The sequence below is a fragment of the Chenopodium album genome, chromosome 25 (assembly GCF_948465745.1).
Source record: "Chenopodium album chromosome 25, dcCheAlbu1.1, whole genome shotgun sequence".
Classification (NCBI taxonomy): domain Eukaryota; kingdom Viridiplantae; phylum Streptophyta; class Magnoliopsida; order Caryophyllales; family Amaranthaceae; genus Chenopodium; species Chenopodium album.
In genome coordinates this window covers 2,853,936-2,867,406 of record NC_137858.1, presented here as the reverse complement: position 1 = coordinate 2,867,406, position 13,471 = coordinate 2,853,936, and positions in this window count along the sequence as shown.

Here is a 13,471-nt window from a genome sequence, read left to right as displayed (position 1 = left end):
CTTCGCAAGCCGTGTTGGTGGTTTTCTTGTGGAAAAGCTAAGCTATGTGTTACAAGTGCACAATATCTACCTATCTATGTTTTTATGTATTGAGTATTTACTTTATGATCAAAATGTTGTAATATATGCATATGTTATTTAATAAATTGCTCTTTGCAACACGCTTGAGTTTTAGAAGGGCCACTTTAATACAAATTATATGTTATTAAGCATTCACTTGGACCATTACAAGGATGACAACACTAGCCTTGCTAACTCATTATTATATAAAAGGCTAATAAGATACAACCAAGTTGCAACTCATAATCTACTCACCGACATAAAACCACTATCACAACAAAGGCGAGTAAGATAGTTATAGTTAAGTACTTAATCCGCTGATTTAATCCTAAATTTTCCCCACATAATTTTGCTATGGTAGACACAGTATTTGATAGATCTTCCCTTAACTCACGTATCTCTCGGATTAAGTTATCATTGTCTTCATTCAGCTGCTTGATTTTCTTCTCTAGTAATTCAATTGTTTCTTCTACTCGACCTTCATCTCCAGATTCCCATTTGAAAAAGCCGCAGTCTCGAGCAGTATCCTGTGTTGTGAAATTATCGCGCACAAGTACGGGAGGAGGTTAAAGGAAATACAAACGTATATGATTGTAACGAATTTGCGCGTAAGAATGTACCTGCCAGTATGGGCATCCAAGGAAGCTCCTTCCAGTATTCACGCCCCTGCGCACTATTGAATGCTTCGCCGGAATGCCATGTCGACATTCAACTTGCCTTTTAATACTTCCCGAGGAAGTAGTATTGGAAGTCATGTCTAAGAAATTGAACTACTTGTCTGTATAATGTGCATCACAGATAGCATACTTATATTGTCTTGCTTGGCAAGGTTTCCTTGTCAAAAAAAATGTAACATACATTTGTGCTGCATTTGTGCCTCATTTGGGCCTCATTTGGTATTGGACCACCAAAATTAAGTCCACACAACTTGTGCTTTCATACCCTAAATAATCTGACTTTGAATGATGTGTAGAAAAGCTAAGTTTGTGTGGTGTCACTCTAGTAATCTACGTGTTGATGATGTCATAAATAAAATTATAATTTATCTAGGAAATGAAATGAGAACAAGACAATTTATCTTCACTTTATTATATGTCGCATATCAAAGTATGGCCTTAGTAGATTTGTGGTATTACTTCAAAATAAGCAACACAAACTTGGAATCAAAGTATTTCTGTAAATATATGTATGATATTGTACTGTACATTTTTTTCGTAAATAAAAGAGTAAGTATTGTCTGCAAAAGAAATTGGTAAGCAAATATTGTACTGAATTTGGGCCTAGTGTCACTTTTACACTCCACACAAAGAAAGTCCAAACCATATAATATTGTCACTTTGATCAAGTTGTGAGTTAGACTGAGGCGAGTTGTAAAATTGTAATTGATCGGGTCATAGATACGCAATAAAAAAATTATACAATTAAAATTTTCAACCTTAGTCACGTAGTATCTCAGTTAAGTTTGTTAAATCTCAAAATCAACCTACTTATAATATTTTTTTAACAATCTTTTTAACTCATTATATATTGCTTTGTTCGTTCTAATTTGAACCTTGATGAATATGATAATTTTTTCATTAATGAGTTTTTTTTTAAATATGATAAATTTTTTAGTAATGATTTTCCTTTTTTTTTTTGTTACTATAAATAGGCATTATACACTAAAAAGTAATGAGTAATATAGGAATTTATGTATACAAAGATATGGTTAGATATTCAATTTTTTTTGAAAGATGGTTAGATATTCAATTAGGTGTATTAACAAAATATGCTACGCTTTTAGTCACCTAAAGATCGGAACGGTTCGATTTCACTAGTTCGGGACATTTTTTTTAGACCTCCACTTATTAGAAAGCCCAAACTTCGCCACTATTTGACCCTACTCACATGGGTGCAAAAACAAAATCCTTTTGCCACTATTTTACCGACACGACTTGGTTTTAAAAATTAGTCCCCAATTCGTCAAGTATCTAATAAAGTAATTGGTTTGATTAAGTATAGTGTCTGTACTTTTTAAACAACACGTTATTTTGGTTTATGGTTTTAATCAATGTACTTAAGTAATGTCGCTAGTTGTAGATGTTTGAATAGAAAAATCATTTTTTTTTTTGTTTTTTTTTGAAGCAACAAAAATCATATACATTATATAAAAAAATGTGTTCAAAATATAAACAAATCTTTTAAGTCTTGCTGAAATCAATTAAGTAACACAACATATAAGTGTAGTAATTTCTGCTTAAAATGGGGTGGAGTAGTACAATTTTAATTATTATGGGTATGGAATGAACAGGAAAAAAAAAGTCTCTAGTACTACCTTCCTTTATTACCACCAGTAGCATAGCCTCCATAAGTCAATAGGTTGCTCAACATCAACACATTTATTTCTACAATTTTTTTCAAAAAAGATATGAATTTTGATTTTTTTTTATTTTAAAGTGAGTGTCCAAGTTAGAAAAAGGAGTAGTTATTGAAACTTCTTTTATTGTTAAGTGAGGTTCAACTCCAACTCTTGTGTCAATCACCATCATTGCTTTTCCCTGGCTTTATTAAACTTCCAAGAAAGGTGTAGTAATTTTTTCATAACAATTAGTTGAAGTAGTACAATAAGAGTAAATAGGGGTATGGAATGAATAGTGCGAAATTTGTGTCCTGTACACCCTTCCTTCATTCACAACAGCTGCACAGCCTATAAATATTTATGTAAACCACCAAAATTTGGGCAATTCATGGAAAAAACTATAATTGTGCTTAAAAAAAAGGATAAAATTTAACTTGAACTAAAAATATAATTGTTTAACAAATCGTTTGTGCGGCTAATTATTTTCTCGATTATAGAGTACATGGTTTCCTAATATTTAGCAAATAATATTCTCAAGATATATCGTATGCTTATAAACTAACAAACTAAGTACATGATAATTATGTTTTCAAACCAAAAATTAAAAAATATGATGATTATATGACAAAGATATGATATAATATTCCTAACTCAATATAATACTTCAGTGAAATAAAATTATACAAGTGCAGTGATATGTACACTAAATTGCGTGAAAAGAAAATGGGAGCTCCTTCCCATTCTAATTAATACCAAAATAGTTACCTTCAGCTGCCAGTGTACTTTGTCGCAATTTAGGGGAGGGATTTTATTGAGATGTCAACCACATTTATCAAATTACCACCATAAGTAGGAGCAAGAGTTCTCAATAAAGTAATGTCAGACATTCATCATACAAACAAAGTCACACACTGAAAGACGAAAATATCCCTTCTACTTTAGGAGTAGTAAGGCTTGTACAACAAGCTGCACCCCCTTAAAGAAGAAAGTGTGACAGAAATGTTCAACCCTAAGTTATGTTGATTGCTTAAAAATAAAATATGGCTATAATCCGTGCCCTAAAATTGATATTTTTAGGATAATAAAGTATACATATGTCCCCTAAATCGATTGGGTTCTACACGAATATTACGATGTCTATGAACCAAGGAAATACTTAATGGTTTTGAGATGTGATCAAGGTCCTTATCATTCACCTGAATTTGATGTGTGTGTGAGTAATTTGAAGAAGACAATTAAGGTTCCAAATTATAAATGTGTATTGAATTAAAATTGGTTGTGGAATACCCTTTAATGCTTTTCCGCATTACAAAACAAATACATAATCACATGTCTTTTCGGATTATTTTTATCGAACATGAATCTTATTGATAAAACAGTTTGTGTAGGGGGGTGATAGTAATACAATATTAAGTTGGAAACCAATGATTGTGTACCCTACTCTAGATAATTTAGGGAGAGTTTTCAAATGGAAACAATACTATTGTAGCCATTATATTACATCAAATCTCAACCCTTCATTTATTATAACTAATACAAACAATTGATTAAGGATTAAAGACTCAATGTTTAAATAAGTGAAAACTTTTTTTAAAAAAAAGGGGTCGTTCGATCACATAATACTACCGCAACTTGCAAGTTTCTTGATGCTATTATAGTGTTCATTCGATCCCTATCCTCCTCACTATACGTTTATGGTGCGAAGCTCATAGTACAATATATATGCAATCGAAATTGTTATTCATAATTTTTGATCCATATCTCAATTCTGAATATTAATGTAGCATAATCCTTTAACATTTAAACGAAGGAAGAATGATTCCAAAACATAGAGGATTATGTTTCAGAGTTATTGAAGCAGTAACTGATTAGCTAAATCTAAAAACAAAGAACATGTCAGTTATCCAATTTTTTCTTTGTGGTAAAAATAAATTAGATAGTCAATAAAATCAACGTTTCATATTGGTGAAAATAAATAAAAGGCTGAGATTTGATCTAATATAATAGTATAGCCACAATTATATTGTAGTAAGAAGTCGGGAAGACTAATTTTAGAATCATATCTTATAAACTACTAATTGTGTACACGTATACTTATCACATTATTACCCCCAATTCCAAGCAATCTAATTATAAATCATTGTCGGATACCTTTGGTAATCTATTATTTTGAGTTTTAGTTGAATTAATAAACTCTATTAAAATTTAAAAGTTTAATTATATGGGGGAAGTGCATACTATTTTGAAAGCATGTGCAGGTCCTTATTAATCTTCCCACGAGTTGGAATTAGCTTGTAATTGCTACTCAAGCAACAAGTGTACACAAAAATTGGTCACGCAGTTAAGGGCCTTAATATCACAGTTTAAGTATAACACATTGTATTTAAATAATCATAGCAAGGCTTCACAAAAAAAAAATTTAAAAAAAAAAAGAAAAAAAAATAAACAAAAGACTAGTTCAACAATATGTGAAGCACGTCTACACACTAGTCAAGTCCAACACCTCTAGGGTATATTGCATATATATACTATCACCTTCTTATTTTCTCATCACAACAAACTCTAAACACTTCTCCCTTTTCATACAAACACTTGAATCATGCCAAGAGCTCCCAGAAACAACCAACAACAAGCTGGTGGCGCGGCTCCTGCCCCAAGGGGAAGGAGGCCACGCGTTCCCCGACGAAGGACGCAAGGCCCTTCTCCTCGCCAAAACCTCCGTGCACTAGCCATGCTTGCACACGCGGCTAGTGTGAGTGAGCCCCTAGCTCCCAATGCTGGGATGCCCAACCCTCATGGAGCTCCTGATCTCTTTGAGGAGGTTCCCGCTGCTGAAGGCAATCACAACCAAGACCTGAACCACCCTCCTGCGGAGGCAGCTGGTCAAGGTGTTGTCTTGGAAGCTCCTCAAGGCGATGCACCTAACGTTGAGCATCTTCAACCCATACCGTTCGTGCAGGCTCAAGTGCATGTTCCTATTGTAAATGCCTTTGAGAAACTTGGACTAGGGTTCCCCTTAAACTTTAACGGGGGAATGCCTGTACTGAATATCAGGGTCCGTAGCCTCAATCTTGGGGACGGTGGTGTGCCTTACACAATTGGCGTTAACGAGTCAATGTACCGGGTCTTCTCCGATTATGCTGCGCGGGTTGACCTTCAAATGCATGAGATTACGATGAAGAAGTTCAACGACATCATTTCGCCCTTTGTGACTGCTGGAGCTGCTGGAATTAATGATGGTGATATCCTCACTGTGGAAGCTCAGGTATATTATTTATTTTGAATATTTTTATTTTGAATTTGTATGTTAAAAAACTATGTATATTTTTCTTTAAAGGTTAACATTTGTTTATAAATGTATCAAATATTATGGAGATATGTGTAAAATTCATAATTGAACTAAGACTTATGACCGATTGTTAAGGTTATGTAAAATATTAAGATTATAGTGATAAATTATGGTGGTTAGTATAAGGGTTCATGCTAAGAGGAAGCGGTTGACTAAATTCAGTCCAAATAAGTAAAGATGAGTGTAGAAAATTATTGAACTAACTTGTGAAATGGTTAAATTACATATGAAATTGTACAGTACATTAGTATCCTAGCGTGATGGATATTTTATAACTCAATTAATTTGTGTTTTTTGATTTCGAGGATCAATTATGTAATTAATTTGCTTCTTGTTTCTTGAAGGATTGTTCTTAAAATTTATTAATCTGAATTTTGGAAATAAATATTTAAAAAATAAAATTAATAAAACTGTCACGTAAAATTGCAAGGGATATTGTGTGACGTCATGTACAATTAATGGCACCTACATTTTCTATCACTCTACATTCACTTATTTGTTTGGCATTAAAAAGGGAGATTGAACTCTAATTTCACATTCATTGGGGAGTTGCTAAATTATGTATGTATTAGGGTCCCACAATTATGATTAATAAGGTATGTAGTAGAACTAATTATTACTTTTTGTGTCGAAAATATTTTTTAAAAATACAGTCTATTGTTAATTGCATAGGTAGTTAATTTTATTTTAATGTGTTATGTTTATTTGGTAGAACCCGGAGATCAATGTTGACACACGTGTGAAGGTGTTCAAGATGCAAGACCTAACATCCCTCGCTCGTGTTATGCCTGTGACTGCCTTGCCGAGCGCCACCCTCCATGCGGTGTACACTTTTTGGGGAGGCCAAAACGGTGTCGATGCTGGAGGAATCATAGGGTTTTGTGAAAATGAGGTCTTATCCAGCCTTCAGACTGTCAGGGAGGCCCGTATCAAAAATGGAGCTGTTGTGTATGTTTTCCCTAACAATGGGAATCCATAGGGCGTGTTAGTTTAAGGTGAAGAATGGTGGCATCTATAGCAGCCATAAAAATTAATCTACCCATTAGTCGGAGCTATAGGTAGTGCTCCTAAATGTTTTCAAGTCCGAATGACTGTGGTATGCCGGCATAAGTATAAAAGTTATTAGTTATGTATGTATGTATTAGTAGTAAAATTTGGAAAATAATCCAAATCTTAGCAATGTATCGGACTAGTATTAGGAATATGTTGATGTCGTGTGTCTAATGAACTGCTATTATGGTTGCTAATGTAGTAGTATTGATGGACTGTTTTTAAAAAGTTATTAATATAGTATATTAAATTTATGGTAAATTGTTGTTTATCTTATTAAAACACGTATAATTAGTGTAGTGTTGGTATGAAGTGTTTGAATATGATATGGTTTGGGTGTTGCTAAATGTCGCTCCCCTTTTACTAGGCATCGCTCGCAGTGGCGTATCCAGGAATTCCGAACTGTGGGTTCGGAATCTTAAAAAACAAACGATGCTCATATATTAATTAAATATTCAATATATAAGTTCAAATTTTTTATTACAAATGGATGGATTTAACAGTTACAAAATAATTAATAATAAAAAAAAAACCCTACAAAAGAATTCTTCGAGTTTTATACTTTGAAAGCGTGCTAAAACATTACTACTTCTATAAATGATAAATCTATAATTATTTTGCAAAAAATGAATATTACACGAAAAACAAAAATCCCAAGTCCCCAATAAACACAAATTTGACAATGAAATTTTTTCCTAATTATCAATAAAAAGACCTAGTAAAAATTTTTAAATTCTAAGTTTCTAAATTCAATTTGTATGTCAACAATATATCAAAAGTTCAAAACTAATTAAACAAATCAATAAATAATCTAATTATCACTAATTTACAAACAAATAAAGATTAATAATTAAGAGGAGTAGAGGAATAAGGAGACTGTTGAAACTAATACATACTAAAGGATAAAAACAATAATAATATTAGATAAGTATGAAGCAAGTAAAATAAAGAACTCATAATATTTCTTCATGCTTAATTCACTAAATACAAGAGTCATATATGTAGGCTAACAAACATCAAATAATAAGCTACAAAACTGAAAGTATAATGCCATGATTAAACCCACTAAATAAACTCATTAACTTCTAAATTCATTTGACTCTCTAACTTAACAAAATGACCAACATACTCCTCCTAAAATTATTGAACCAACTATGGACTAACTCATGAAGAACAACGGAAGAAATCGAAAGGGGAAAAAAAAAAAAACAAAGCAAAAAAATGAGGGTGGTTGGTTTCGAACCCATAATCAAGAGGAGCCTCACTACTCAATTAATCACTCACTTACCAATGTGCCAGAGTTACATATTTGTTTATTTACTTCACAAAAATTTGTTTTAACCCTTTTGTTTTTTCTTTTTTATTTAAAAAAAATATATCAAAACTTATAATTTTTTTTCAAAAAATCTGGGGGTTCAATGAACCCCCTTGAACCCCCCCTAGATCCGCCCATGATCGCTCGCATTTTTTTTTGGATTTTCCATTTTTACCCCTATCAAATAAATACCCACGACTCACTCCACGGTATTCACAACTCTCATACTAATATACAAAGATTACAATAATAATATGCAAAGATTACTAATATACAAATATTACAATAATAATATACAAAGATTCTAATAATATACAAAGATTACAATAATAATATACAAAAATTCTAATAATATACAAGATTCTAATAATATACAAAGATTAATAATACACAAAGGGCAATATCGTCCTTTCATGTCAAAAAGGGAGCGTTAGTATGTAAAATGGGAGCGACGTTTAGCGATTAATACGGTTTCCTAGTGTTGTGCAAAAAAAAATTTTGGTTTTGAAATTTTATCCTAACACGTTTTAAACCCGATTAAACATTATCCGGAACAAAAGTGAACCGATCTAGAGTGGACCCGACCCATATTCGATCCAGTCTCGATATAACATGAACTGGTTTTGACTTGACCCGAATTTGACCCGATCACACCCGATGAATTGGAGCCTAAATGCGGCATGGATTTTGAAAATGTACTTGGACTGTAGGACATTACTACACACGTTCGACTGGAATTTAATGAACCCCAACAACCTTATTGTAGCTCTATTTAACTTGACTTTTCAATGTTCTAAAAGCATTTTCAAAAACAACAAAATAAAAAAAAACCAAAAACAACCACTCTCAAATACTCAAACCCTTGTAATGCCAAAGGAAATGGATGGAGCTGTGGAAGAACTTTTTAATAAGAGGAAGTTCGGCCGTCCATCTAATCGTGCTTCTACCGTTTTTTGTGGTCCCTTAGACCGTATCACCGTGCCTACCCTAAAAGACTATGATCTACTACTTCGCAAATGTGTATGGGGTCCGGCTTGGGGATCAAGGCCAAGTTCCATTGATTTCGATAACATGCTGAATGAACAAGTTGAGTATTTGAACACAAAATACGAGGCAGTCCAAATCGCTGAAGATGACTTATCAGTAAAAAATTTAAAAGTCTTCATGCCATCCCTGTCTCCGACAAAGATTGAGGAACGTCGACGCGGGGTTGTCCAAGCTTCCGATAAAGGTGTGTCGTTACCTGACTTGAACGACACACCAAGTTCTCCGACTACGGTTAAGGAAAGGAAACGGTTTATGGGAATGAGGACTATTATCAGCAACATGAAGAGTTTCAAGAGAACAAAAAATGGCTCTTGTAAGCCAAACCCATGGTTTACTGAAAAGACTGTGATGGAAGAGACAAAAAACCCAACTGAGTACAGGATGAAGAAGATGGACTTGAATGAGATACCAGGCGGCGTACATGGTTGGATGATGCAAAACAAGTTCTAAGGTTGTTTTATTTTTATCCTCTTCCTTTTGTATCTGTAGTAATGAATCTAATGATCTGTGATTGTAGTAGACTAGTAGTGCTGGAGCATAAACATTTAAGGTCCAATCTGCATTTTGTTTTTAAATTAATCCTGTTATGCGGTTTAAGCTTTCCTATGTGTCTGGAAGTACAAGGGGTTAAGTATTTCAATTATAATGATTAATCCTTATTTTAGAGTTGCAAGTTGATTGAGTTGTGTATAATACAGTACAATATTTTTCAAATTTGCTTGGTAAACGCAACTTTGGGTAAAAATTAACCTTAATCTTATATTACGATCAGTGAAGGTGTTGTTCAACACCCGGATCTCAATTTGACAATCGATCACTTTAAAAATCCAAATCTTAGTTTAGACCTTACGGGGTTGAACCAAGTGATGTTCAAGGCATCACTTGACATTTGAAACAAAATTGAAGTTTTAATAAAAAATCAAAAAACATAAAAAAAAAATAAAAAGCAAAATAAAAAAAAATTAGTTAAAAAAAATTTTGTGAAGCAATTAGAATAAGAAAAATAGTTAGGTTCAACGGTTTCAAGGTGTAGTAGTACTCCTCATGGTCATGGGTTCAATCCCTTTGACCAACATAATTTTTTTTTGTTGAAGATGTGTACTTTACAACGTAAAATATTGGTTATAGTACGGATCTTGGGTAAAGGTGATTGATACTTTGATTTATTATACATCTCAATATAAAATAAATTGTCCCGAGTTTACAAAAATTGATTTTATGGATTCGCTATTGACCAAATTTGGATATGAAATTGTTTATTTGTTAGGATGATTGTGAATTAGAAATCACATACGTGATTTTTTCCATTATTTTGGTTAAATATCAGTTTTTTTGTATCATTTTAAAAAATGAACATTTGAAGGTCAATTTATAGTTTTAAATATGTTGTTTTTATATTTTTGGACTGTATGTATAACTAAGGAATTTCGATTTCCTGGCCTCCACGGCCCTGTTTTGCGGCCCGTGATAATCAACCCGTGGCCCACCTTAACATATTTTATATATCATTGAAGGAAGATAAAATATAACAAATTGGGTAAGCACAATTGGTTAGGTATAATGATGTTTTCCTCCAAGCAGCCTAGGTTCGAATCCCGTTGCTCTACTTTTTTAAGATAAAGCTTCTTATTCAATTTGGGCTTATTCACTTTGGGCTTGATTTGATAATAAAGTCCAATTTCATTAATTATGCAGACTTCAGAAGCTAAGCAAACAAAATAGGAGTTTTTAAAAATTCTTTTGTATGCAGTTAATTTATTTATTTGATAATTTTGTCACAATTTTAATTTATTGAATGGACCATTACATCAAATTTAAGGGCTATTTAAATTATAATTTTTTTAAAAATAATACCGAATTAAGAGAGCGATTTACCTATAAAGATTGTCCGTGAAGAGCAAGCATGGACAATTGTTCTTGTACATGTCTTGGGAAAAAGTCAATAATAATTAAAAAAAGATTTCAAAATAAAATCAATTAAATTTTCCTCAAAAAAATAAAATTAAAACTTGGGCCTGTATGTGATACACTAGATGACTGTAAGGCATGGTTTTTCCATGCAATGTGTAAGTGCACCAAACATAAGGCCCAACGGCGTGTATATGGTTGGGCCAAATGGTTGTAGTGGGTTTTGATATCTTATTTTACCGGTGGTGGTGAGTGCTATTGCGTTTTTTAAGTACACTACTAAACCATAAAACAAAATTACTACGGAGATTAGAATAAATGAATAATTAAACACCCAAAAAGCAACCATAAAAAGGGGCACAAACATGTATCAACCTAATTTAACACAGTCATAGCAGTTCAATAGATATAATTTATACCTCAAAATAATAAAACTCGCAAATTGTTTGAAGTGATGAATTAGTTAAGCAAATTCTAAAAGTTTTGGCAGCCTTAATAAAGCCGTGGACACACTCATTCCCAATTAAACGGTCTTTTGTGTTTGCATCAACACCGTAAAAATAGTCTATTGTGTTAAGTTTAAAATGTCGAGTAGGCTGTCATCGACAAGAGCCCAAACCTTGTGTCCGGAGGAAGCTGTCTGGTCAACCTGTGGATTGAGTTACTTGTTAGTCGTGGAAAAGAATACACAATTGTCCAAAAATTCAAACGGCTAATTAGAGTAATTCATCTTTGTATTTCCATGGTTATTTCTATTTGCAAGGGTGCTACCAAATGTGTCACAAACCGTCTCAGAAAAGTTAATGGAACAGTCCACGAGTTGACTATCTTGATCATCCAACCCGTCCAGGTTTGAGTATGAACAACCACGCCCAACCTATATACGCACAACCAAACATGTAAGCCACACTATGAATAACATCAACCATATTTTGTGGCATTGCTGCACTCACCATGTTATTGATTGGAGTCTTTGACATTGGAGTTTTTGACACTATAGGGGGATTGCATACGTTCATCCTTCCCTTGTTTTGCTGAACCACAAAGCCGGCATAAGACTCCATAACAATTGCACTCACCATGTTATATATAGTACTGATTCCAAGTTGCACGAACATACCTTCTTTGGGGGAGGTTTGTTACACCCCTTCGTGCTGGGTTTTTTACCCTTTTGTGGTGGAATGACATCGTAGTCATCACTTGATTTTTTCTATGAATAAATTTATGAATCGGAATTAACAACGGAAAAAAAAGTGATGAATTGCTTATAAGTCGAAAATAGCTTACCTTCCTTAGGGGAGGTTTATTTCTTTGCCTTTTTGCATGTTTTTTACCCGTTTGAGGGGGAGAATCAAGGTCCCCACCACCCGTCTTCTGGTGTCTCTGCAACTAGTACAATGTTTATCAGTGAAATTTATATACAGTAGGTAAATTATATATACTAGGGTATACCAGTTTAGGAATACTACCTTCTTTTGAGGAGGTTTGTTCTTTGCCTTCTTGGCAGGAGCCATTTGAGGGGGGATAGCTAGATTCACACCACTCGTCTTTTGCTGAAATAACAAAAAAATTTGTAAGCGCTACATTGGACTTAACAAGTTCCTGTGTGCTAGACCGTAAAGTATACTACCTTCTTCATACGAGGTTTCTTGGATGGGTTTTTGTAAACAATTTCTGAAAGACCCTTATAACGTGTTGATTTTGGCCTTCCTCTACCTCTTTTCCTTTGAAGTGGGTCTTTGACAAGATTTTTGTAGAAACCTCCTTCTTCTATAAAACCCTCCGATGAATCAGCTGGGTGTTGCATTGGTGACATTGTCTCATTGCCACCGAGGTTGTGATGCACTGTGGTTGATCCATCACCTAGGTGAACTAAGGGTACAGTTTGCTCTAATTTCCTCTTAGAGCATTCATTGACTTTTGACTTTATTTTTTCCAAATTTTCAAGCACCATTCGGACTGTAACATCGTCCACCATTGCTGCCTCGTCACAAATGGGCTCAAACGCAGTCATCAAAGCGTTGTACCTTTTCACCTCGGATGTCTTGTTAGGATCATGGTAGGCAGATTGAATTCGAGTGTGCTTACGTAGTTTGTCCTTACGCCATCGGTTCAAAATGTACCTCTCAGGGATGTCTTTCACAAGATTCAGATCAAGTATCCTAATTGTGTGCCTGCACATTATACCATCAGTTTCAAATTTCCTACAATCGCAGCAGACCAACTTTGTTTCTTTGTGAAATGTAGCGGAGTAAAATCTTTGCCTGTCCGTTAGAACATCCTCACTCTTCCCTTCGGGAACAACCCAAACACGGTCTTCGATTACATACTGAATTATTAGGTCAGTCACCTCTGTCTCTTGACGTGGAACGCAATACATCATTCTTATGCATTCCGTTTGTAC